Below are 6,000 nucleotides of genomic sequence, written 5' to 3'. Positions count from 1 at the left end.
TTATAAATGTTTTAATTGTGGTTGCATTTTGCATTTCCCTGATTATGAATAGGTTGGATTTTTTTAAAGATTATGAGCCATTTGCATTTCTTTTTCAGGAAATGCCAGGTTTTTGGCCAATTTTTCTTTTCATTATTTTTACTCTTTGTAGGAGTTCTTTATTCTGTATACTAATCTTTTGTCAGGTAGACAAGTTGCATATATCTTCTACACATCATGGCTTGCTTCACTCTCTTCATGTCTTTTAGTGAATAGAAGTTATTAACCATAACATAGTGAATTGATCACTCCTTTACAGTCAGTGTTTTGGACTTCCCTGTTGGCACAGTGGTTAAGAATTCACCTGCCAATGCAGGGGACATGGGTTCAAGCCCTGGTCCGGGAAGATCCCACGTGCCATGGAGCAACTAAGCTCGTGTGCCACAACTACTGAAGCCCGCGCACCCTAGAGCCCACACGCTGCAACTACTGAAGCCCACACGCCTAGAGCCCATGCTCTGCAACAAGAGAAGCCACCGCAATGAGAAGACCGTGCACCACAATGAAGAGTAGTCCCTGCTCGCCGCAACTAGAGAAAGCCCGCACAAGGCAACAAAGACCCAATGCAATGAAAAATAAATAAAATTTTTTTAAAAAAGTTATTGTTTGGGGATTTTAGGAAGTCCTTCTTTGAGGAAATTCTCCTTGACGACATAAAGATATTATCCTATATTGTATTCTAGATTTTACAGTATTATCTCTCATACTTAGGTCTTCATCTATCTGGAATTTTATTTTTATGTATGATGTGTGGTAGGGAAACAATTTATTGTTTTCCATATAGATAACCAATTGTCAGCTTCATTTATTAAATATATGCACGTTTATTTTGAGCTATTATTCTATTAGTCAATTTCCATATCCCTGTGCTGATACTTTTACTGCTGTTGTGATAAATCTTTCTAGATGATAGGAAAAAATGTCCTTTCATGTCCTTCTTCAGATTTGTCTTGATTATTCATCCATAAAAATTTTACATTCAGCTTATCAAGCTCTATAAAAAGCCCTATTGGTATGTTGATTAAAATATAGGTCAATTTGAGGTAAACTAGTATTTTTTTTTTTTAATTTATTTATTTATTTATTTATGGCTGTGTTGGGTCTTCGTTTCCGTGCAAGGGCTTTCTCCAGTTGCGGCAAGCGGGGGCTACTCTTCATCGCGATGCGCGGGCCTCTCACTATCGCGGCCTCTCTTGTTGCGGAGCACAGGCTCCAGACGCGCAGGCTCAGTAATTGTGGCTCACGGGCCTAGTTGCTCCGCGGCATGTGGGATCTTCCCAGACCAGGGCTCGAACCCGTGTCCCCTGCATTGGCAGGCAGACTCTCAACCACTGCGCCACCAGGGAAGCCCTAAACTAGTATTTTTACAACTTATGTTCAATTCATTCTTGGTTCTTGTTTACATCTTTGTTCATGAATGTAATGGACCTGTAATTTTCCTATACTGCATTAATCCTACTCTGCTCTTGTTGTTTAATGTTACAGTTGCCAAAAAACTGGAGTTCTCTTATTTCCTATTCTCTGGGTGTTTGTACAAAATTGATATAATCGGTATCTTGAATGTTTAGCAGAAGAGGTCTGCAAAACTCTCTGGATTTGTTGTTTTCTTTGAGGGGAGATCTTAAAATATTACTAATTCAATTTCTTTGCTAGGGATAAGATTATTCCTAAGTTCTATTTCTTTTTGGATTAGTTGTATTTTTCTAGGAATTTAACCATTTATCTAAGTGTTCAAATTTATTGACAAAGTTTTGCATAACATCTCCCCCACTTACTCTCTGTAGCTTCCGTAATTTGCCATTCCTAATTTTTATGACTTCTTATTTTCTCTCAGTTATGAATTATTTCAAATAACCAACTTTGGCTTTGATATCGTTGTTTTCTACTTCATCAAGTTCTGCTTGTTATTTCCTTCAGTTTGGGGAGGGAGTATTCTGTTGTTCTTTGTCTATATTCCTGATATTGACATTTGAATTCATTTTTAGTTTAATATGTGCATTTTAGACTAAATAGGAAAAAAGCAAATTTCTATATTTGCTTTAATTATATCCCTCAAGTAGTTTGTAGTATACCATTGTTCTATTTTTTTCCTCAAATTTTCATCGTAAGATTCTTCTTTGATTCATGGAGTATTTAAAACTTTTTAAAATTTTGTATTGATTTCTCACATTAAGGGGTTTTAATCATTAATTTTTTTTAAGAATCACTATTTGGCCCCACGTACCATCAATTTTTTTCATTCAACAAATATTGAGCACACATATATGCCAGGTACTGTTCTAGGTTACATCAGTGAAAAAAATAGATAAAAAATTTATGCCTCCCTGGAGTTCATGCTTTGTCAGTTCTTGAAAATGTCCCACATGTTAGAATAGAATGTGTATTTTTCATTTGTTCAGTGTAGTTGTTCTATATATGACCATTACATCAAGATTACTTTATTACTCAAATCATGTATATCCTTACTGACCTTTTTGCCTGCTTATTACATCAATTTCTAAGACAGGTATGTTAAAATTTCCTGCTGTGTTTGTGAATTTGTCTACTTCTCTTGTTTTTAATTACCACCCTTGGAGGCATATCCTTTTAAAAGTAAGAAGACTGATTCTCAAATAAATAAACATGTCTTACCTTAAAAAGTTTGTAAAGAATGGATCCAGGATTCTAATTTAGTTGTCTCAATTATGGTAATATTAATTGTATGACTGCTGTCATCTGTTTTGTCTAACATCCTCATCTAGTGACAACGTGAGTCTCTCCCCATCCTTTGGGAATCCCCTCCTCCCAGACTTGAACTAAATTCCTAATCAGAGTTCCCTGCTTCCTGACCAGCAGTGAATGTGCCCAGGACCAGCCATCATAGTATCCTGGGCCACACAACCCAAACTAGGCCAAAGAGAATCCTTCCTTTGGAGACAGACATATCCATCTTTGCCATATTGCTTCCCAGTAGTTATTTGGTTACCAGCCATTTCTGAATGTATCAAGGTAGCTAGCTAGGATATGTTGTGAGGTTCATTTTTGTTTAGCTGTTTATCAAGGACATTTTTCTCCTATATATGATATTAATCTAATCTGGAGATACTGCGTTTCCTTATTATTTCATCTCCACAGTTGGAATACATATCTTCCATTTCTTTTAGTTTAAAAAAATAAATTTTAGTGCCATCTACAATGGAATTGACTGCATTGTTGAATAAAGTATGGTTTATTTAAAAAATCATTAAGTGTTACCACTTACTAGGTATGGTGCTGTGGATTCGGAATGGAATAAGACATAGGTCCCGCCTGACAGGACACAATTCAGTAGAAAAAGTCATGTTAAATGTGTGGAATTTAGGGGTTATAGGAGTGTGGACAGTAGGGGCAGTTCACTCAGCCAAAGGATAGGCAGTCAGGGAAGGCTTCACAGAGGAGGTAACATTTGAGTTGAGTTGTATCTTGAAATGAAAACTGATTAAGAAAGCACATTCCATGAAAAAGAAAAAAACCTGATTCTCCACAACTAATATTAAAATGTCAAAGTGATTTTTAAATTAGTCTCTTTTTATTCCTTTTTGTTTTTTGTTTGTTGGCTGCTATATCCCCATTTCTCACTGGCACTCAAATCAGGGTTTATACATATACATACCTATGCTGCCACTCTCCTGCCGCCCACAGCCACCATGGCACTCATCTCTAACCAAACACAGAATTCTTTCCTTAGAGAGTCTACTCAACACTACATTCCATTATTCATAAAGTAGAAAGAGTCAATCATTATTAATAAAGGAGACTGTGTGAGAGAAACTTGCTTACCGTTTCTAATTCGATTGGGCAGAGACATGGGAAGGGTAGACATACAGACGTAAGGCAGAGAGGTCTGGTTCTAAAATATCACTTGGGCCTTTTTTAAAGTTCCAAATCTTAGGACACACCCTAGACTGATTAAATCTCAATCTGTGGAGGTGGGGGAAAGGTTTCAGTATTTTCAAAGCTTCGCAAATTATTTACAATGTACAGACAAGTTTGAGGACGACTGCCATAAATAGTCTTTGTTAGAAAAAGCCAAATTCATGATAGATTTGGAGTGTATAACCAAATTGCACTTCCTAGGAAGAGGATGTTCTAGGGCAAGAGGGAGGCCTCTGAATCTGGACTCTGGTTAATAAGCATATACCAAGAGTGAAGACCAGAGGGGGCATCATCACCCAGGGGGGCAGAACCAGAGATGTTAGTTGTGTCCATAAAGCTGAGCTGAAGAGCTGGCCTTCAGGCACCATTTTTAAAAAATCAGTTTTCATGGCCTGATGCCAAATCTTCTCAGAAATGGTCATTTTTTATTTTCACGTCTTTCTATTTTTTTAGAAATGGGTAAGTACTAAAGCTTTAAAAGAAATCAGCACAACAACTGAATAAGCATAATTCTGCTACATTCAACTTTCTTTCAAGGTATTAAATCTGCATACAGGGAAAAAAAGTCCAGTTACTTTTAAAAAATCAATGAAATTATATTATGCTGAATTTAAATGCACATGCTGCATGAACAGAATACTCGATAGTGCTACCATTTATTTGAAAGTCATTTTGACAACTCATTACTTAATTAGAATTTTGGGTTAGATTTAAAAGTACAGAAAGCATTGCTTTGAAAGCAGAGCCAATATCAATACTATCTTAAGCTCTTTGCACAAAAAAAAAAATCTACCTTTTAATTACACTACAATGATTCAAAATCTTAAGAGAAAAAGTCTTCAACTCTCTCATTCAGAATTTTAAAATCTCTCTCATGGGAGGAAAGGTAAGAGGAAAGAGTTTTCAAGACTTTTCTATATCTTAATGTCCTTTTTAACTTTGAATGTAAAAATGTATTTGTACTGACACAGTACTGTGAAATAAAGATCAGTTCAAGAACGTAATGAAGTTTGGGGCTTCCCTGGTGGCACAGTGGTTGAGAATCTGCCTGCCAATGCAGGGAACACAGGTTCGAGCCCTGGTCTGGGAAGATCCCACATGCCACGGAGCAACTGGGCCCATGAGCCACAACTACTGAGCCTGCACGTCTGGAGCCTGGGCTCCGCAACAAGAGAGGCCGCGATAGTGAGAGGCCCGCGCACTGCGATGAAGAGTGGTCCCCGCTCGCCACAACTAGAGAAAGCCCTCGCACAGAAACGAAGACCCAACACAGCCAAAAATAAATAAATAAATCTATATATACAAAAAAAAAAAAGAATGTAATGAAGTTCAAAAGCACCTCCTCTTTTTCTGTACAGGGAACAATTTTACGGATTTAAATTAGAAAGGTCTAGTTGGGGGAAGGAGAAAAAGGCAGAAGAGAGAAACAGGTGATCTGTGAACTAGAGCTGATCCTTAACTGCTCCCTAATAGAGGGAGAAGACTAAGGATTTTTGGAGCCAAACAAAAGTAATAAAGTGGAAAATGAAGTTTTAAAAACCACACACATCACTGAATATATCTATTTTCTTTTAGGCAAAGTAATTTTACAAAAGTAAATTTGATCTCAAATGATTTCACTCTTTTTCCACCTCTGAACTGAAAAGAAACAGGTCTAAGCCCAGTCTAGTGTACAAGTTCAAAATACTTAAATGACCCATACCACCTATTCAGAAAACACAATGAAAGTGAGCTGTATTAGTGTCTGGTTAAAAATTACCTTATCTGTTCTTGGTTAAAAATCACCTTATCTATTCTTTGTTCCTTGCAAGTTCCGTTGAAGCACGCTCCCTAAGAGACAAAGAAAGGACTCCGTAAAATTCAGTTCCCAGTATAGGGACCCTCTAGCCTGTCCTGGTGGGATAAGTGCTGTCAGGAATGGAGCACCCTCTAGAGGCCAGGATTGCAGATAGTCTCTTCCCATCCATTAGAGCCACTTTTCTCAAGTACAGTCCCTGCAGGAACATCATCAGCATTATCTGAGAACTGGTTAGAATGCAAATTCGGGGGCCCTACCTGACTTACTAC

This window comes from Balaenoptera acutorostrata, chromosome 7 (assembly GCF_949987535.1).
Source record: "Balaenoptera acutorostrata chromosome 7, mBalAcu1.1, whole genome shotgun sequence".
Classification (NCBI taxonomy): Eukaryota; Metazoa; Chordata; class Mammalia; order Artiodactyla; family Balaenopteridae; genus Balaenoptera; species Balaenoptera acutorostrata.
The sequence above is the reverse complement of the archived record's forward strand: the minus strand, read 5'-3'. Positions refer to the sequence as shown.